Below are 22,926 nucleotides of genomic sequence, written 5' to 3' on the forward strand. Positions count from 1 at the left end.
TCTTAGTTTGAAGATCAGTGAAGGTGCCAGTGCTTCTTAATTTATCTTAAGCCTGATAGTTTGTACTTCACTGCAACTTTTTCCCCTAACAAAACAGAACATAAATATTGAAATAAAAGTAGCGTAATATTATTTTAAGGTGTTTGTACTGAAATTTAATCAAAACATCAAGTCTCATATGACACTAAAGATGAGTTAGAAATAACAATTCTAGGCATATATAAATTCGATTAAAATGGCAGCTAATAGTCAAGACTATACCTTTTGGCTTGAAGCAGTGTTTTTTTTTGTTTAAAGGTAATTGATGGCAAACATATGATATTTACATTTTCCATAATTCATATTGACATCTTTGAGCATACTTTACAATAATAATCATGAAAATGAAAGTGTTCAGTCTGGGATTGACAGATTTAGCAACACGATCAAATAAAAAAAGAAAGGTATTCAGTAAAATTTAAATTCTGGATAAACAATGATTACTTCTTCATATAAGTTTGATGCATAAAATTTTGGAGTATACATATACTAAAAATTATCTACCTATTGTTTATCTGAAATTCAGGTTTAACTGGGAATCCTGTATTTTATCTGGTACACCTAGGTTCAGGCCAATGCGAATAAAGGTAAATTGTATGAATGGTGCTTTAGTGAGTAAATTAAAAGGTCTAACTGTACATTATTTCATCTTTAGAAGGAACAATCATTTAAAATATATGACAATTGAGAGAGAGAATGATACAGCTGAACAATATTTGTGTTTCACTTATTCTTCCAGGAAACACTAACGGAGATCATTGTTCAACCCTCTTGAAGTTAGATAAAGTCATATGACTGAGTTCTACACGACAGAATGTGGGCAAAAGTGATGTTCACCTCTTCTAGTCCCCTCTCTCCCTTTCCTTTTCCTTGTCTGACAGTTTGGGGTAAAGCCTCCAGTGGAAGACCCTGAGCCTTTATGATAACGGTACCAAAATATGGAAGGGGGCTGGGTACCTGAGTGACTACATGGAACCGAGAACCAACTCTCCATTTCTTCCTGCCACCATTAACACACAGTAGGTGGTAATGTGAATGGCAGAGGAACAAACTCTTAACATTCTGAGGCTGTTTGTTTCAAAGGTTAGTGTGACTTAATTTTTCTAATAAAGATAATAACAGTTTGAGTAGGCTGCTTTTGCAACTGAAACTTCCAACATGTAATTACTGGCTTGTCAGACTAGAAGTGGGTGGTGAAAGAACAGATATAACAGGATGGACAGCTATATATCTGGGTTATTCAGTGTCAAACATTTAATTAAACAGTAGAAGAGAGAAAATGTGTCTATTGGGATCTACCTTTAAGAAATGAGGTTAGTTTAAAACTGTTATTGTTATCTTTTGGATATGGTTATTTACTATGCTGAGCTATGTATTACCTAAAAAGATAAATTTAGGAAAGAATAGGCAACATTAAATGAAAAGGAATGGGGAAAAAAAAAATCCAGAAACTTGGGTTTATTCAGGTTGTGAAGTACTTGCCTGGACTCCGAACAATTTTTTAAGAGAGATTAAAAAGCCTTTGTAAGATTTCCTACTTAAAGTAACTCAGACCTGGAACACATTTAGACTGAGGATATGGATATTACATCCAATTATTTTTAGATAGTGACCAGGTGTGCCATTAAGTTGAAAAAGAGAAACTTAGAGGTGAGAAAGCAAATAAATAAATATACCTAAGAGAATATTCTGGACTGCATAGATTAAGAGTCTACCAATACTTTAGGGAATTTTATTGCCTCATATTATTCAATCTGTAACACAATCTTTGGACTCAAGCTTGCTTTCATAGGAACCAGCCTAAAAAAGTTATACAGGATTAAAATCCTTACTAAAGACAGAGACAAAAAGTTAAAACAGAAGAAAATATCTTCCATGGCAGAGCCAAGATCAAAGAGAATAATGAACAATATGTTATATTGCCTAGAGATCTTAGGCTTTGTGTTGAATTGCTTGGAGAGAGGCTTTGGGTGTTCCATCGATAGAATAAATGAAACAAAAGATATTTGTTGATCAAAAGGACAGAATCCACATTTCTTTTCTTTTAAAAGTTAGACTAATTTCCCAGTCTTTTTGAAGCAAGGTCATGTGACTGAATTCTGACTAATAGAAAGCAGACAGAGGGGTCTATGACTATCTTAATCTGCTCAGGTTACTATAATATATTATAGATTGAGTGACTTAAATTTATTTCTCATCATTCTGAAGGCAAGGAAGGTCAAGAACAAGGTGTCAGCCAACTTGACATTTTCGGAAATGGCTGCATATCACACTTCTCCACTTACTCTCTCTCTTATCTCAGAGCTGGTAGCAGAGAAGCCAGCAGAACACAGCAAGCCCTTGGTATAGCTAGAGAAGCCATGGATGAAAAGAAGTAGGCCTAAATGATAGAGCAAAGTAACATAGATTTCCTCTCTCCTATCACCCTATACTGGATAGGCTCCCACAAATAATCCTGTATTTTGGTAAACCAGTGAGTTATTAGCATTAGCAGTTTACCTATGCTGATAAACACAGTGATTGAAAAAACAAGCACAATCTTGAAACACCATACAGTGACATTTGTACATGGTTTAAAAATAAATTTTAATACATTGAAAGATAATCTTAGGTTTGGTGATTTAGGATACATCAGCCAATCAAGTTTCTCATTTACCAGAGAAAATGTGTTAAGCTTTACGCTTGATTTTGGATTATACCTTTATTAATAGTTTCTCTGACATTCCAATCAGATAATGTAATTCTCTTTTTATGGGTAATAATTTTGAAATGCAAGATTCTGAAAACCAGAATCTTCAGTCTTCTCTTATGAAACATGGTGAATTAATCATGTTGATTATTTTAAAATTCTTCTAACAGTATTCTAATTTGTCAAACCTTGCATCAGATTCACTATATTATTAAAGAGAGGTTTATGTAACAAGACAAAAATCACAGCAAAATGATACAGTTCAACATGCTATTACTGACAGATTTTATCCATAAAAGGAAAGGAGATTGGAAGAGACTCTGAATGGAATTTTGCATAACCAATATGAAAGAGCCTTTAGCCTAAAACCTGACAAAATGAAATGAATTATCAAGAACTCAAAGTTAAAGTGAACTTTCAATCCATCTTATTTATTTCATTAAAGCCCTTAGAAGCAACTTTGTTCATTAGTCACTCGGCTTATATTTGAATGCTGCAAAAAAATGTGGCTGTTATGCCATCCAAATACAGTCTTTTACTAGATGTTTAGCAGTTTCATTATTTCTTCCTGATGCCAGGTGAGGTACCTTTTAACTTACTTGTTCCCATCCTTTACTCCATATTTAATCCACTGGGGGATCTTTAAAAAAATTGATGAGTCACTTCCACTCCCAGACATTCTGATTTAATTGGTATTGAGTGTAACGATGGTACTGATAATTTAAAAATTTTTCTCAGGTTATTCTAATACTTAGCACAGTTAGGAAATCACTGTTTCAACTATATTTCCAGTCTAGATTCACCAGGTTTAACTTCAAGGAAATAATGTTATGAATTCTTTATTAATGTTTTTTATAAAGATGCTTGAGGAAGACATGCTAGAGCAAAAACTACAACACTAGTCCCTCTTGGATATTTTAGATAAGGTAAGATTTTTGAACTGCACTGATAGCTACAGTTAATTAAATAAAACATTTATATCTCATTTAGTCAGATGATTCAGTGAGAAAGGTGAGGTCAAGTTCATTCACCAAGTGTTACATCATTTCAATCTGGTGTTGGTCATCTTCTATGTGTTTTTATCTGGATAAAAGGGACCATCTAAAGAACTGTTCTAAAGTGTCCCTTTTTCATTATGATGGAGGACAATACTGAATCATGCCTGAATCACAGACTTGACTATAACTTCCTAATTGAAAAGACTAAAAGTAGCTAAAATGCCTATTGAAAATATTTAGTATAGAAAAGTTGTTTAAAATAAAACTCATTTATTACAATGGCCAAGATAATTCTATTCCCTTATGAGAAATATGTATATTTCACTTTCTTTTGATTTTCAGTTTTACAATAGCAAAAAAAATTCTGGCATAAATCTAAACATTTAGCTTCACCGTAATTTAACAAATAACTTTGGCAACAAAATTAAATTTAAACATGGCTATGAGTTTTCGAAATATCAATTTTTTTCTGTCAAACTCCTAGTTCTTAGGTGAAGCATCTGATGAAATGTTGCCAGCCATTTTTTTGCTGTAGTTTTTCTTTTCAAACAACTTTGTATTTATTTCTCCATCTGACCTTCCTTCACAAGAGGCAGTTACAGTATATCCATCATATTTTCTTGCTGCGCTTGAGTACAGATCATATTATTTCATTTCAGAAATAATTTCCTGATGCTGTATTTAAGTAGCATATTTTACATCAATGGACAAATCAGTGTAAAAGAATGGGAATAGCCCTGATTTAAGGGGAAAAAAAATCTGATTTGTGACTTTCAAATTGATTTTTGATTATCAAATTGATTACCTGTGTGACTATCCACCTTGGAAAGGTTCACAGTGCTTTTTCCAAGCTTATTCTTATTTTGAATATTTCCTCGTGGTAATATCAAAAAATATTAAAGACATTAAGCCACTCAGTTAAAGACCCCTACTTTATACATATTATAGATATGAGAAACAAGATAATTCATATTCATCATAAAGATTGCATCCTAAGTGAACTATTGAACTGAACAATTACAGAGACATTAAACATATTGGAAGTAGAAAACTACCGTTAATTTGTGCCAACAATATTCTGGCCCGATTCTCCACTGAAGTATTTATTTTATAATTTGATTTTTGCTGCACTTTGCCTTTATTGATAGGAAAACAATTATAGAAGTTGAGATCCATTTGCTATTTTATTATTTCAGAAAATGCTAATATTATTTTTCTTTATAATATGTACCAACCTTGGGAAAAATAAGAAACAGAGAGGAAAAAATACCTCTCTGGGTGTAAGTATGTTTTCTGGTTAATTTTTGTTTAATTATTCATTCTGAAAAAATAGCTAATTTAGTAGGCCACCTTTCTTCTCCCAGAAATCCTGTATGCTTACGTGATTGTCAAAAAAATAAAACTTATATATAAAGCTTTTAATAAAAAGCTTCTATATAAAGCTTTTTTTTTTTTTTAATAAATTAGCCAGATATTTGCTGGTTCACATCCAGGCAAGAAATTTGCTCTCTTCTATTGTTAGAGAGAAACTCAAATATTAAGTTACAAAAGGTTGTGAAATATTCCAAGTTGACCAAGAAAGTCTTGCCATTCCCTTCAGCTTAACTAAATTTTAAATAGATTTGTTCCTGACTTTAGGTCCTTGATCTCACTTTTCCTAGAGCATTTAATTTAGAAAAATTGCAACTATATATGTTGTATCCCTGCACCTTTGAGATACAAATCTTCTTGCCATTTTTACAACATAGAAATGTCTTTCTCAAAGAGCTCAGAGCATATCTTTGAAATGAAATTATCAAGAAATACAGGATCCTTATCCCCCAGTCTCTGTGGGAGGATAGCAACTTAACATCAATAAATGCCAACTAGCAAGCACAGAATGCTAATCGTACTAATCAACCTTCCTCCAGTGTCCTCCAGTATATTTCCTCTAGCTCACCCCAGTGCTTACAATTCTCTTGCCCTTGGTTTCAAAGGAGTTGAATTTAATCTCCCTCCCCTGTTGCAATAGTCTTGAATAAAGTCTTTCTTGTCTGTTTATGTTGGTTCTGTGCAATTTTTCTTTGGCAGAGTCAATGTTGCCTTTCTGTCAGTCTCATAAAATATGTGCTTATACAAGCATTGGTTCTGTTTTGCTATTGCTGAGTCATTTTCAAATTTTTTTAATTACATCATTTTAAAAGACTTTACCCACATAAAGAAGGTGTTGCCCTGGGGACTGGCTGAGAGAAATTACAGGGAAGTGAAAAGTAAATGGAAGCATAGGCTTCATGATTAAGAAAAATATATATCGACTTATATAAATCAAATTAACAAATAGAAGTTTGCATGTATATACAGAAAATGAAATGTAAAACTGATATAAATGTATACATATTTTGAAAAGTATCCTAAATATGTGAATATTTCAATCAGAGTTTAAGAACAAGGGCAATAAATTACTCATATATTTGATTCATTCCTCTAGTGTACTTTTCATTTGTAAACACAACAAAGGACCTTTCTACAAGATTATTAGTAGCCTTTTTAGACTGGTAATGAAAAGTATAATGAGCTAATTTATCTGAAATACTCCAATTGCTGAGATAACTCACTCATTTTAACATTTTATCATTAATTATAATAGATTTTTAATTACCATTGGAAGGTTTTATAATTAGTAACATCTAGTTATATTATCAGTGACACTAAGTTTTCTAATTGACATAACACCTAAAAATTACTCAAAGCATGTTGTAGTGTTGCTTCATGTCAATAAATGGAAATTTAATTACATTTATTTTAGAGAGGATGGGCCAGTGAAATTTATCAAGGATGTGCTGTGGCTTCATGCTTTTTTGGCACACCTACAAATGTCCTTGTAGAGGCTAGAAAAAGGAAATTCACAAAGAAGTTTGGAAAACAGAGATTTATACATACTATAGACCCATTAATAGCTAGGGTGAATGAAGTGAGTTTGTAAAGTAGTTTTCATTGAAAATTACATAATATCAAATTATAACAATATACTTTTCTATACTTTTCAATGGTAAAAATAGTAAACCTGAAGGGAAATGGAATTCAATAATTTAAATGTTAAGAGCAATTTATTAACAAAATTGATTTTTCCCCATTCTTGTAGCTTTGCAATCAATGACAAGTCATATTTCAATAAACATAGAGAAAATCTAGAAATACTTCGATGAGCACTGTTTTCATATGCAATGATTGTGTATATCCAATCTACATAACTTTTGTGCTTCAACTCCATAATCTGTTTTTATTTTTCTCCCCAAGAAAGTCACAAAAAAATAAAGTTTTATGCACTTGTCAAAAAGCGATGTTTAAGTTACCAAATTGGTCATCACATCTACCCCCATCTACCCATCTAATTTGCTTTAGTTAGCCAATTAATTTCTAGAATCCCAGTATATATTAAACTGTGTTGAACTGCCCACAGTCCAGAAATTATTTCTATCTGACTATCTTAATTCACCATTTGGATCCGATTTGTTTGACTTGCTCTTTTCAATCTCTCTTTTGCAGCCAAATTGCCCAAATACTGTTTAGTACTAATTTTTTGGCTGAGCTTTTTTACCTAATTAGGTGTTCAAAAAACTTTATCCTGCATATGCCAAATATATACTGTCATATCAAGTATCTATCCCAAGGCCTGTTTTAAAGGAAGGGATAGTAAGAGTACCTTTTAATAATCTGTACATCATATATGAAATACATTAGCAATGGAATACTTGTGAATTTGGCAAAAGGCCAGGGCATAATTATTTGCCAATTAGCTAGAATAGTCCAACATTTAGGATATAGCGCTTCTTACAGGACATTTTATTGCACACTTAAAAGAAAAGTGATGATCACTTAATTATGTAATAACCATTCTTGTTTTGGAGTTATCTGTTTAGGCAGTTTCATAATGGTATCCAAAGCTAAAGTACTTTATATGTAATGTCATCTTCTATATCATGTTGAAATCTCCTCAGGGTATGAAACACAAAATGACAGTGATTCAAAGTTGGACAATAGTGTGCATTTCTAGGTCCAGTGTTTTTGTGCTGCTAAGTGTGAGTTCTTAAAAATATTTACTATAAATTATTCTGATCTATGCTTATCATTAATTAAGGATTTCTAATTTTTTATTCATAATTCTTTTACTCACAGTTATTTTGTTAATAAATACATTTAATCCTTTGCTATTAATATAATTTCTGCAGGATTGCAACAAAATTCAGCCTTAGAGTATTTTAAAATATATTTTTAAAACTATTTTTATATAAATTTAATACAAAATTATTTATATCTCTCTTCTTAATAGTAGAAAATGACTTTAAGTGATAAAAACAAAGGATAACTTTTTTTTCTAAGACATCTTCTTGAAGGTAAAGGTGGCTTGTGTATCTTCTGTTCTTGAACTAGTGAATGATGTTTCTCAAGAGGCCTAAGCCAATCTGTGACCAGCCCAGCACTTTGACTCCATTTAGAATGGAAGAACTGGAGATTCTTAATACGTTTGTTGTACACTTAAGAAAATATAGTAAATAAATATAAAAGAAAGGATCATAAGAAAAGGTGATGGATTTTCATAGGACCATTTTAAGTTAGTCTTAAGTGGCTTTGTCAACAGAGAAATCTGAGGAGTATTGCTACTAAAAGTAGGAAACATTAACACATTGCAGAACAGTTAAATTTTCATGCTTTTCCTTGGCTAATTCTCTAAGCTAGTTCTAAAAAGTAATTAGCAGTTTTCTGTTATATACCCCAAAACCTCACATTTTCAAACTTACACCACTGCTTTGTATTTAGCACAATATATGTGGGCAACATTGGGATAAGAAGTAAAAGCAAACCATATCGTTGCATTGGGATGGTTAGAAATAATGTACAAAAATGAATATGACTTCCCTATTTACAAATTTTGATGTTAGATTCAGATGGAAAAGTTGTGAAGAAAATTCTGACAAATGTTCATGCTTTTCCAGAGGAGTTTACCATATACCACCAAATTTGGGCCTATGCTTTTGTAAAAGTAATCTCTTTCTCATTTGATCCTATCATTTCTATGATAGAAGTTTTCTAATAAACACATACTACAGATGATATAACCACAATTTAAAGAAGTTTGGATTAAGGTTACACGTCAGAAAGTGGCCGAGTCCACATTCAAACTCCTGCTGAGGTATTCTACTCTCATCTTGGCTGGCTCTCTCGGTGTTAGCGGTATAGAAAGAAAAAATAGGTCTATTTCAGCAATGCATGCAAGACATTTCATAAGCGTTCAAGGGATGAATTGGCTTTCTCTCATACGACTCTTTCTATCAAGTATAGATTTCTGGCTGCTGTTGTTCTCCTAATTTCACCCTTCTTTGCCTTCTCTGTCAGAGTAATTGTCACAATTATTTATCTGTCATAGTATTATTTCATCATTCTTTTAAGGTTCATGGGATCTGCAGTGATGTTCTTTCTTCATTTCCGATATTAATAGTTTGTGTTCTCTCTCCTTTTTTCATAGCTTTGCAAAGAGATTAATCTTACCAATTTTCCAAATAGTTAGCTTTTAATTTTGTTGACTTTTCTCTATTGCTTTCCAGTTTTCAATTTCATTGATGGAAATCTTTTTTATTATTTCCTTTCTTCTGCTTACTTTGGATTTCATTTACTCTTTGATAGTCTCCTACAGGTGAAATTGTAGATTCCTGATTTAGATCTTTCTTCCTTTCTAATCTACTTATTTAATGCTATAAATGTCCCTGTAAGCACTGGTTTGGCTGCATCCCACAAGTTTTCATAAGTTGCATTTTCATTTTTATTAAGTTCAAAATATTTTACATTTTCTTTTGAGATTTCTTGTTTAATTAATATTTTATTTACAGGTATATTGTATAATTTTTACATATTTTGGGATTTTCCAGTTGGCTTTCTGGTATTGATTTCTAATTCAATCTCATTGTGGTCTGAAAACCAATATTGTATGATTTCTATTCTTTTAAATTATTAAGATGTGTTTTATTACCCAAATGTGGTCTGTTTAGGTGAATGTTCCATGTGAGCCTGGGAAGAATGCATATTCTGCTGTTACTGAATGAAGTGGATTATAGATGTTCATTATATCCAGATGATTGATGGCATTATTAAGTTCAACTATGTCCTTACTAATTTTCTGCCTGCTGGATCTATCCCTTTCTGATAGAAGGATATTGAGATCTCCAACTATGATACTAGATTAATCTATTTCTCCATGCAGTTCTATCATTTACATAGTTTGATGCTCTATTGTCAGATGTATAGATGTTAAAAATGCTATTTTTCATGAAAAATTAATCCCTTTATCATGGTATAACGGCCCTCTTTATCCCTAATAACTTTCCTTGCTTTGAAATCTGCTCTGTCAGAAATCAACATAGCTATCCCACTTTCTTTTGATTAGTGTTAGTATGGTGTGTTTTTCTCCTCCATCTATTTACTTTCAATTTATATGTGTCATTATATGTGTCTTTATACTTAAAGTGGGTTTCTTATAGACAATGTATATTTGTGTTTTAGTTTTGATCCATTCTGAAAATCTCAGTTTTTTAATTGGTGCATTTAGATTGTTAATATTCTAAATGACTATGGATATAGTTGGATTAATATTTACCATATTTGCTACTTTTACAAAAGTTTTCTTGTCTTTGTTCTTTGTCTCTATTTTTGATTCTACTCTTTTTCTGCCTATTGTGGTGTTACTTAAGCATTTATATGGTTACCTTTTCTCTCCTTTCTCAGCAGATAAGTTGTAGTTCTTTTTTCACATTTTAAGTAGTAGCCCGAGTTTGCAATAAACATGTATAAGTAATCTAACTACACTTTCGAATAATACTATACCACTTCATGTGAATGAGAGTACTTTATAACAAAATAATCATAATTCTTCCCTCCCATTTCTTGTATCATTGCTGTCATTCATTTTACTTATACATAAGCATATATAACAAAGAGTAAAAGAAGTTTTTATTTTACCTGTACTTATCCCCTCTCTAATGTTCATCCTTTATTGCATCCAAGTTTCTGACGTATATTATTTTCCTTCTCTCTAAAGAACTTCTTTTAACATTTCTTGCATGATGGGTCTATTGGTACCAAATTCCTTCAAATTTTATTTGTTTGATAGTCTTTTTTTTCTCCTTCCCTTTTGAGGGATAATTTTGCAGGGTGCAGAATTCTAGATTAGTGGGGAATTTTTGTGCTCTGAACACTTTAAATATTTTACATCACTCTATTTTTGTTTGAATGGTTTCTGAGGAGAAGTCAGATAAACTATCTTTGCTCTTCTTTAAATAAGAAGCCTAGAGAAGCCCCCCCCCCCCGCCCCCCCAAACCGGATGGGCTGGGAATTGGCGAATTGATTCGCAGCAAGACTGTAGCTGGGTGACTTTTTCCTAAGTAAGACTCTTTCCAGTCACTAGTCTGTTGTCGTTCAGTAAGATAGCCCGCGTTACTTTTATTAGTTAAAGTGTTTTTGTTGTTATGTTTCCCCCAATATTTCTAGTTTGATTTTTCCTTTATAATATCTTACTTTCTAGTTTGCCTTCTTGTTTTTTCTATTGGGCAGTTTTTGTAAAGGGACAGAGAGGGCCCTTTACTTATCTCATTAAAGCAATTTTACAGCATATATTTTGAAGTCTTTATCGACATATTTCCTCAGAAGCTATTTTTCTGGAAATTTACCCATTTCTGGTTATTAATTCTTATTGAGCATTGTGAGCATTTTTTGAAATCTGGATCTCAAAATTTTAACAAAGAGAACATGTTCTCCACGCAGGATTTGTTTTCACACTTCTAATTTCTCTGGCTTTTTACTCCTCTCCTTCATCTAACATTTTTGTGGATGTCCCGTGTCTGCTGCCCAGACTCTCCAATCACGAAACAGGATTTAAAGTTATTTTGTGGGCTCCTGTGACATGGGTTAAATCAAGAATATCAAAGAGTCCAGGTAAGCAATATTCTCTGGATTGTTTGGTAGTCATTTCAAGTTGAATGGCGATTTATCTGTGTCTTCCTGCTTGTTGTAAAGTCTACTTGATGATGAGAGTTGGAAAATAGTAATTTTTGATTTTTTTTGCCTTTTTATTGTTTATTTTAATTATTATCCATTCAGCACATAAAGAGATCCATTCTGCAGGCATTCTAACTCGGCAAAAACTGAATCAGAGACCTATTGTCAAATGTCAAGATGCGGCCTTTAAACCTCTTACCTCGAATGAATTAAAAACACGGTATCTATTTCCTTTTTTTAGCTAAGAACTCCAGTGATTTCCATGATTCAACTCTCACTCAGCATTTTGGTAGTTTATTTTAATTTCCTTATGTCTGAACCTACATATTTTTTCCTAGTTCCCTGTTTTTAATTTTAGCGTATCAGCTGGAGGCTTGAGGGGGTGAATCAAATGTATGTCTCATGGAATATATTGGAAGTCTGAATTCATCTGTTTAAATCAGCCTCTTTATTTCTTATCCTTTTATTTGCTATTGGGGAGACACTGTTCAATCACTGGTTTTAAATCACAGTTTGGTCTCGATTGTATCAGGATAGAACTTTAAAAATTAGCACATACGTTTTTTTCATCATTGTAAACCATACCTAAATGGTAGGGTTTGCTTTGTTTGTTTGTTTTTTGTTTTTTTGGTTTTTTTCTTTTGGCTGTGGAATTTTAAAAAAATTACTTTTAATAGGAGTAGCTTTTGGTTGACTTTTCTATTTATTGTCATCACGGCAATAGATTTGTATACAGAGATAGGATGTGGGCTACTAAAATATACTAATCTCAGAAGTACCGCATGTGGGCTTTACATTAAAACCCTTACAAAAATGAAATATGCATTTTAATAAGACTTTCATTGAGCAAATAGGAACATTTTAAATCAGTAATGTTCCCTACAGAATGCTAGGTAATGTAGAGACATTATGTTAATATTTGGCTAAATTTATATGAAAAATTTATTTGTATAACTTAACATATTTTAATTAGTTGTGAACTTCTCTTTGTAACAGTCTTGCTTAAATGATTAATATATTTTGCTTTGAGAAATGGCACATTAAATGTGAATGCACATACCTGAAAAGTTTAATGGATTTATGATTATTAAAACCAATGCATCTATAAAATTGCTTGACCATTGGGTTTAATGTAAAAGGTCAGAGTATTCTAGGTTTAAAATTCTTATTTTAAGGCTCATTAGAGAAGCTGTAAAATCTACCTTCCAGGTGAGAGAATTGTAGTTCAAATGTTTATCAACCTTGGCTTTTTAACCTCTGAAATTTTAAACGACAGTTGTGCTACTTAATACGCTTTTGTATTTCTCGGTGGAAAAGTGCATTTTCCTCTTACTAAAACCAAGAATTCCTACAAAATTCCTCTTTGAACTCAATGCAAGAGTGAAATATACTCCTTTACAAAAGAATGTGTGAGGCAAAGACTATTTTTTATAAAGAGTTGTTTCTTGTGTGGATAAAAGATTTTGAAAATGTATAGGTACCACAATACTACATTCTTTTTCTTCTATTTATCTTTCTCTTTTGGTGAGGGGAGCATACATGTAATATTTTGATACATGCATAGAATGTGTAATGATTGAGTCAGCATATTTAAGGTATTTAAGGTACTCAAGTAATTATAATTTCCATGTGTTGGGAACATTTCAAGCCCTCCCTTCTAGCTTTTTTGAAATATACAACACATTGTTTTTGATTCTTGTTACTCTACTCTGCTATCAAACATTAAAACTTATTCCTTTTATCCAACTGTATGCTGTGCCCATTAACCAATAGCTCTTCATCACACCTCCCCTACACACACACACATACATTCTGCAGCCTCTGTTAACTATCATTCTGCTCTCTACATTCATGAAATCAATTTTCTTAGCTCTCACATATAAGGAAAAACATGCAATATTCGTGTTTCTGTACCTGGCTTATTTCAGTTAACATCATGGGCTCTAGTTTCATACATGTTGCTACAAATGACAGAATTTCGTTCTTCTTTATGACCAAGTAGTATTCCAATAGGTATGTATACCGTATAGTCTTTATTCATTTATCTGTTGAGGAACACTTAGGTTGCTGCCATATTTTGGCTATTGTGAATACTGATGCAATAAACTGGAGTGAAGATATTTCTTTGACATATTGAGTTCCTCTCCTTTGAATAGTTATCTAGTAGCAGAAGTGCTAGATCATGTGGTAGTTCAATTTTTTGTGTTTAGAGAAACTTCCATACTATTTTTCATAATGGCTATACTAATGGACATTTCCACCAACAGAGTTTAAGAGTTTTCTTTCCTCTGCATCTTCACCAGCATTTTTTTTTTTTTTTTTTTTTTTTTTTTTTTTTTTTTTTTAGTTGTTTGTGTTTAAACTTTTAAATAATACACTTGCTAACTGGAGTAAGATGATATTTCATTGTGGTTTTAATTTGCATTTCTCTGATGATTAGCGATGTGGAACTTTCTTTCATCTACTTGTTGGCGATCGGTCTTCTTTTAGAAAATCTAATTCATCCCTTTGGACAACTTTTTAATGGAATTATTTGCTTTTTTTCTGTTGAGTTGTTTATATTCTTTTTGTATTCTGGATATTAGTTCCTTGTTGGATAAATAGTTTTCAAATATTTTCTCATATTCAACAGATTGTGTCTTTATTCTGTTAATGTTTCCTTTGCTGTGCAGAGATTTTTAGTTTAATATAGTCCAACTTTTTTTGTTGTTGTTGACTGAGCTTTTGAATTCTTAGCCATAAAATATTTGCCTAGACCAGTGTCCTGGTGTTTTTTCCCCTATGTTTTCTTTTAGGAATTTTATAGTTTCAGGTCTTACATTTATATCTTTAGTTGACTCTGAGTTAAATTCTATATATTGTGAGAGATATGGGGTTTAATTTTATTCCCGTGCTTATGAATATGCAGTTTTTCTAATAGCATTTATTTTGAGGTTGTCTTTTCCAATGTATATTTTGGTGAATTTGTTGAAAATCGGTTGATTTTGAATACATGGGTTTATTTCTGGGTTCATTATTTTGTTCAATTGATCTATATGTCTGTTTTTATATGAATACCATGCTATTTTAGTTATAATATCTTTGTAATATATTTTGCAGTCAAATAGGGTAAATTCCTTTGGCTATTAAGGGTCTTTTTAAATTCCATACAAATTTTAGAATTTTTTTTCTATTTCAGTGAAAATGACATAGATATTTTGGTGGGGACTGCATTAAATCTGTAGATTGATTTGGACTGTGTGGTCATTTGAATGATATTAAATCTTCTGATCCATGGGCATGAGATGACTTTCCATTTCTTTCCCTTCTCTTTAGTTTCTTTCATCAGCATTTTGCGTTTTTCCTTTCAGAGTTCTTTCACCTCCTTGGTTAAATTTGTTCCACAATATTTTAATTATTTGTAGCTATTATAAATGGGAATGCATTTTTTCTTTCTTAGTTATTTCATTATTAGTGTATTAATCAGTACTCATGCTGTTATAAAGAACTGCCTGAGACTGGGTAATTTATAAGAAAAGAGGTTTAATTGACTCACAGTTCTGCACAGCTGGGGAGGCTTCAAAATACAATAATGGTGGAACAGGAAGCAAACATGTCCTTCTTCACATGACAGCAGGAACGACAAGAATGAGAACTAAGTGAAGGGGGAAACTCCTATATAAAGCCATCAAATCTTGTGAGAACTTACTACCATGGGAATAGCATGAGGAAAACTTCCCCCATTATTTAATTACCTCCCACCAGTTCCCTCCCACAACATGCGGGGATTATCAGAACTACAATTCAAAATAACATTTGAGTGGGGACACAGCCAAATCATATTAATTGGCTTATAGAAAACTCCTGATATTTGTATGTTGATTTTGTATCCTGCAATGACACTGATTTTGTTTATCAAATCTAAGAGGTTTTTGTGGAGTCAAGTTTTTCTAAATATATGATCATGTCATCTTCAAAGAGGGACAACCCCTTTTAAATTTTTTTTCATTTTCTTTCTCTTTGTTTTCCCTCTTCTCTAATTACCATGGCAGGAACTTTCAGCACTATTTCGAATAGGAATGGTGAAAAAAGTGGGTATCCTTGTCTTGTTCTAGTTCTCAAAGGAAAGGCTTTCAGCTTTTCCCCATTAGTGTGATGTCAGCTGTGATTGTGTCATATATGGCCTTTATGATGTTGAGGAAAGTCCCTTCTATGCCTAGTTTGTTGAGAGTTTTTATCATTAAAGGTTTTTAAACTTTATCAATTTTTTTTTCTGCATCTCTTGAGATAATCATATGATTTTTGTACTTCATTCTGTTGTTGTGACGTTTTGTATTTATTGATTTGCATATGTTGAACTATCTTTGCATCCCTCTCGATCATGGTGTCTTATCTTTTTGATGTGCTGTTGGATTCAGTTTGCTGGTATTTTGTTAAGAATATTTATGTCTATGTTTATCAGGGATATTGGCCTTTAGGTTCCCTTTTTGTTCTTGTGTCTTTGTCTGGTTTTGGTATTAGGATAATTCTGGCTTTGTAGCATAAGTTAGGAATAATTTCCTCCTCTTAAATTTTTTGGAAAAGTTTTAGGATAATTGCTGTTAGTTCTTCTTCATATGTTTGGTAGAATTCAGCAGTGATGCCATCTAGTGTGGCCTTTTCTTTGTTGGAAGACATTTTATTACTGATTAAATCTTTCTAGTTGTTATTGGTCAGTTCAGCTTTTCTATTTATTTCTGATTCAGTCTCGGCAAGTTGTATTTGTATAGAAATTTACTTATTTTCTCTAGGTTTTCCAGTTGAATTTTATTTTATCATTGATGTTTTTCCTGACATTCTTTAATAAGAAAGACAGGCATTAATAACTATTTAGCACCAAATATATGTCAGGACACTTCTAAACGTGTTGTATATTTTTAAAATTTTACCTTCAGAAGAATCTTCAAATATTGGTTGCTATCAACATATTTAGGTGAGGATAGGGAAGTATAACTAAAGTTTAATCTTGGTCTCTTTATCTCTACGTTGGAAAGAGAACTGGTCTCTTCCAGGACAATGGTGAAGATGAACTTTCCACCATAAAAATAAATGCATGTATTTGGGTACTCATATAAATTATTAATTATCCCACTCTGTATCAAAAGTATTTCTCATGTTTAATAAGTAAGGAAAATTAGATTATATAATACATTTGCTTTAGAAATAAATTTGAAATCAAACATTGTAGTGGGGTTAAGAATGAGAGTTTCCACAACCAACGCTACAATCGAAGAACAAAAAGAGCAAGGTTTCGTTTCTTTATTAATATAAAAGCACTTACATATTGATATGAAGTTGTTTAACCCCATAAAAAGAGAGACACTGCACAAAATGTAACAGACTCCAGAAATGAGTATACCTATAAGAGAAAGCTGTGCTGCTGATTTTATTTTTCTGTATTTGACAGAAATGCATCAATCAACAAACTTGAATTTGTTGTACTGATTGTCTGGAAGTATAGTTTCCTTACTGCTGAATATAGGACAATTTTTCTTGCTTTTTTCTTTACTGTATGCTACTTGCAAATGTATCTATGATTTCTGCAGGGCAAGAGTGATAGGAATGGGCTCAATATTTAGTTAAGTCTTAACAGTGGACAGGAAGCTTGCTTAAAGTCACCATTCTTCAGTGTTGAAGATTCAGAGACCATGCTCTTGTTCTCTTTTCTCATCTGTCCTCTTGCCATATCATCTCTTTTTGGTCCTTCAACTCTTCCTTCCCTTTAGTCTCTCTTCTATTTACTTTCTATTCTATAATGTTCTATTTTATTCTATGTTTGAGAGGCAATAAGAATAACAATAATTTTGGAGGCTTCATTATTTTTGAAAATGTTTTTTGATTTCCTCAGACAATATATTCCACAAATAAATTTTCTCCCCTTGAAAGTTCTTTATAGTGAACTGACATCAATACAATTTAATTTGCTCTATGCCTTAAATTGTAGGTGTTTTACAAAGTTGAGGGACTTAAGATAATGATCAAACTAATATAATAAGGAGGGAGAACATATTAAAAATAAATTGATTTAACTACATATATATAGTATCGTAAACCTTAAAAGAAGCTTTAAAAGTCTCCATCTATTAATTTAGAATAAGTAAAAACTGATAATAGAGTGACATGGATAATGTTTAAGCCCATGTACTATTAATAGCATAATTTATTGGCCACAAGTAAAAATATATTTTATGTAAAATTTTATCAAATTTTACCTTGCCAAAACTATAGTGTATTAAAAGTAAAATAATTTATACTGGTATTTCCACACTTAGTGAACTTCAAGTCCAATGGACTGGAGAAATCATAACCATGATTACATCAAAAAGGACTTCAATGAAATAAATTACATGGCTTCTTTGATGTTATCTAGTTACTTCTCGGTCTCAACATAGATATAAATATGCTAATATATTATAGTTATTGATAGGAAATAAACAAATATGCTAAGGATTTATCTTTCTTTCTTTCAACTTCCATTGTTCAAGAAGAGACTTAATAAAGAGAATATGATGCAGTAAATTATAAATGTCATTTGGAAAACACGAAAGACATGAATATAAAGGTGTTTAAAATGAGCAAAGGTCTCTGGAGATTAGAAAGAGCATAATATATTATGTAGAAAATGTTAAAGAAAATACATTCCATTATTTTCTTTCTTATCATAGATATTCTATAAAATGATACAGAGAAGAAAATATGTAATGGTGATATATGTTTTAATTAAAATATTACATTGACAATTTACTAACAGAGGTAATTCTAGATAGTATTTGGTTATGACTTTGTTTCCTTTAAAAAGCCTCTTTAGTCTACAAAATATATGAACATCATTTTTGGCAAGATACAGTGAGTATGCTTCATATCCTTATCTGTGAACCACTCTTGTTTCTATCTATTTACTACGACTATTTCCAGAATTTATGGTTTTCCATTTATCACTGCCTGCACAATGAAACTGCTACTTTTGTAAAGACCTATATATTGCTGTAGCTGTAACTGAGTAAGTTTTCATTGTTGCTTTTAGTTGTAGTCTCTCTCGCTTAAAGACTCTGGCTATTTATCTCAGAGCACATACTGAAATTGAAATGTACAAAAGTGGAAGTTATTAAATAGAGACCACACAAGATACCTACTCTACTTGAATGAAGGCCTTTTCATGACGTCAATTCAAGTCACAGTATCTTCAATTCTTTTTTTTTTTTTTTTTTTGAGACGGAGTCTTGCTCTGCCTGGGTGGCTGGAGTGCAGTGGCCGGATCTCAGCTCACTGCAAGCTCCGCCTCCCGGGTTTACGCCATTCTCCTGCCTCAGCCTCCCGAGTAGCTGGGACTACAGGCACCCGCCTCGTCGCCCGGCTAGTTTTTTGTATTTTTTAGTAGAGACAGGGTTTCACCGTATTAGCCAGGATGGTCTCAATCTCCTGACCTCGTGATCCGCCCGTCTCGGCCTCCCAAAGTGGTGGGACTAAAGGCTTGAGCCACCGCGCCCGGCCATCTTCAATTCTTACAGTAGGGAAGCCAGAATCTCTAGACAAGGGAAGAAGTGCTTATGAGTTGTGTTCTGGTAGGTATAGGAAATGATAAGTCTCATCCCCAAGGACATGGTTAAAAACAAATTTTGAGTGACATTTCTGGAATTGGACCTAGGTTTCTGCATTTTTAAAAAGCTCCAAAGAGCTAAAATTACTTAAGAACAAACATTGAGTAACAAGGGTGCGGTGAACTAGTCTGAAACTGTGTATGAAATACATGGTGTTTTCTTAGATTCTTTGTTTATTTAGTGTTACTGTGAATGTCAGTGGAGACTATGAGGCATTCTCCTGAATTCCCAGCCTCTCCAGCTACCTTTTATTCTTGCAACTAAATTCAGAAAATTAATACTCAAGCTCAGCGTTGGCCGAATCAGAAACAACTATAGATCAAACTCACACTGCTTTTAGGATGAAAATGTTTTTTCACACACATACGGTAATAGGAATCCCAAATGACTGGTAACTCAAGAAGCAGCTACAGATACAAAACAAAGCAAACCTTCATATAATCATTTATTGTAGATCTCTTAAGCCATACATTCAATATTTCATATTTTTATTACTTTGCTGTAGCATTGTTAAAATGTAAGTATATAGTCACTGGTAATAAATTTAAGATGTTTAAATTTAAAGTGTAGGGACCAATGGAAACATTTCCCTTGTCCTCTGAACTTTTGCCGTAAAATCAACTCACAAAAGACTGATTGATTTGAGCAAAGGCATTCAAATGTATTAACATGCACATGGGGAAGAACCACAAAGAGATAGCCCCCAGCCATTGAGTGTGGTTCAGAAGCAAACATGCCATACTGAGATTACAGAAAGTATGGGCTTGGCTCTGACAAAACAGTTTATAGTGACAAAACAAGCTACAGGAGGGAAAAAGAGGAGACCTGGCTAGTAAAAATGGTTTTGTTGTGTAGATGAAATCCCACAGGTAGCCACCCTCAAAAGAAGTAGTAAATGTTTGAGATCTTGAAAGCTGTCTTGATTTGTTATTGGGACGACACTGTTAACCACTGGTTTTAAATCCACATTTTCTCTCATTATATCAAGGATACAACTTTAAAAGTTAAAAAACAGTTTTTTTCATCATTGTAAACATACCTAAAAGGTAGGATTTTTTTGCTGTGGAAGTTTAAAAATTACTTTTGATAGATAGCTTTTGGCCTGAATTTTCTATTTATTTTCTTGTCATTGCAATGACTAGTATAAGAGATAATGTGGTACTAAAAGATGCTAATCTCAGAAGAGTATGTGGGTTACATTAAACCCTTACAGAAATTAATGTTTGTTAGGGTTCCACAAGGGAAGGCCTCAGAGAAACCTGGCCACATCAATGCACATTTTCTACAGGTGCACATCTTCCCCACAAAGACAGCTTTGCAGGGCTCCTTCTGTTTAAAAGCCCTCTTAACAGCAATGTCAAAATAGGTTAAATAAGTATATTTTGGGGTGAAATATTTTGATTTCCTTCAAAAGCATAACTCTGGGCAAATACAAGAATAAACAGGAACAGAACCACAGTATGATAACATACTTAAACAAGGAAGGCACTTTTGTATGGCTTGGAATGCATTACTTTTTCTCTGTGATTCTTGGATAGTGCAGAAGTTCAGAACTCCTCAAATTAAATTAGGAAAATGTGTTCTGAATTTACACAATTCTATTATGTTTTGTGTCCTGCCACTGTAGCCATAGAATGGACATCAATCTTCATTGAAATATCATAAGACCCCTGCATGAGCAAATCTGATTGAACTTTCTGTTTGCTAAGTTATTGCCTTTCTTACATTCATTTAGAAATGTAAGTAATAATGAATGCTTTTAAACAAAGAATTTTAACATTTCTTACTTTTACAGTTTGTAGGACTATAGACTGCAATTTAGAATAGAAAAGTCAAGGATATTTGTGAAGAATTTAAGTATGAGAAGGAATGCTTGCAACAGAAAAAAAGTCCAAGAAAGACTGACTATCATGGAAAACCAGGAGATAACTCTAAAGAAAAACAATGCTTACAAACTCAAGAGCTCAAAATGATATCAAATTCCTACTCTCTCGCCCCTGTTACTACACATGCAACTATGGACAAGCAATTTAACCACTGTAAACTTCAGTTTTCTTACCTGTAAAACAATGAAGGTGATTATCATGCCTATTTCATGGAGTAGATCTTGGAATTAAATAAAACAATCTTTGTGAAAATTCTAGCATAATGTCTCCTCCATAGAAATGACTCTGCAATCACATTTCATTTTGCGGGGAAAAAAAAAAAAAAAAAAGCATGGAGTATATAGAAGCCAGGAATGCTGCTAAACATCCTACAATGCACAAGACAGCATCTACAAAACCACTCCTGCCATAATATAGAAGTTTTTGACCTAAAATGTCAATAGCACCACTGTTAGGAAATTCTGGCTTAATCTACACATTTGGGAGAAGTATAGAGATAGTTTAATTTTTTTGCAGAAAAATATTTATATTTTATTATGTTTTTGAAACTACCAATAGAGAAATCTTCTGTGAATGATTGTAGAAAATTTTTTTATTAACTAATATATCTAAAGGAATAAAAGATAATGATTATATCCTCTGTTTAAGCTTGAGTAATCAACAAACCCCCTCAGAAATGTACAAAACTTCAATGATTTTAGTCTCTTAACAGACAATTAGGGTTTAAAATTGTTGATATAAATGGCAATTTATTGTTTTCATCTCAATTTCTTAGACTGTTACGTCAAAAGAAACTGACTTTTCTATAATGGTACTTATGTCACCAGGTAAAAACTTAAATAAAATAATTATAAAACTAATCTTTAGTAACAAATACAATCCAATAATAACACTACTATCCAAAAGAAAAGTTTTTTTTGTTTGTTTGTTTGTTTTTTTTGAGACGGAGTCTCGCTCTGTCACCCAGGCTGGAGTGCAGTGGCTGGATCTCAGCTCACTGCAAGCTCCGCCTCCCGGGTTTAGGCCATTCTCCTGCCTCAGCCTCCCGAGTAGCTGGGACTACAGGCGCCTGCCACATCACCTGGCTATTTTTTTGTATTTTTTTTAGTAGAGACGGGGTTTCACCGTGTTCGCCAGGATGGTCTCGATCTCCTGACCTTGTGATCCGCCCGTCTCGGCCTCCCAAAGTGCTGGGATTACAGGCTTGAGCCACCGCGCCCGGCCCAAGAAAAGTTTTTAATGTTCAACACAATTTCAGGTCTGCATTTCAAAATGTTTTTCCTGAATCTTTTGTTCTTCCTTTTCTGTGACAGTCTTACTAATGCATCAGTACAAAATAATTATTTAACTGTTTTGCAATCCAAGGAACACATTATGATCAATTGGGGAAATATATAACTACCCGCCATGAGATCCCACACACTAACAAATGAAATCTGAATCACTTTGGGAAATGTCTAATCATCAGAGGTTTTTTTTAGGTGCCCCAGGTGATTCTCACATGTTCTATGATTGAGAACCTACCGGTCAAGTAGGTCTTAATATCTGCTTTATGCAAAGGATAAGTAAATTAGTATGGAAACTGTAGTTTCATTGGCTAATGCCCATTCTTACAATAATCAAAGCAAATATTGTACCAGACAAAGTTAAACAAGCAGGAAAGATTTTGTTC

The 22,926-nt window shown here is 32.7% G+C and overlaps 1 long non-coding RNA gene across 1 annotated transcript; it reads left to right on the forward strand.

Annotated features, from left to right (window-relative positions):
* The first annotated feature begins 804 nt into the window (after positions 1 to 804).
* LOC108523943 (uncharacterized) lies at positions 805 to 21,447 on the forward strand. Its single transcript, XR_001883941.1, has 3 exons — positions 805 to 1,122; positions 3,589 to 3,654; positions 21,164 to 21,447. It is a non-coding gene; the product is annotated as an uncharacterized LOC108523943 (long non-coding RNA).
* The last annotated feature ends 1,479 nt before the right edge of the window (positions 21,448 to 22,926 follow it).

The sequence above is a fragment of the Rhinopithecus bieti genome, unplaced genomic scaffold, assembly GCF_001698545.2.
Source record: "Rhinopithecus bieti isolate Rb0 unplaced genomic scaffold, ASM169854v2 scaffold_79096, whole genome shotgun sequence".
Classification (NCBI taxonomy): domain Eukaryota; kingdom Metazoa; phylum Chordata; class Mammalia; order Primates; family Cercopithecidae; genus Rhinopithecus; species Rhinopithecus bieti.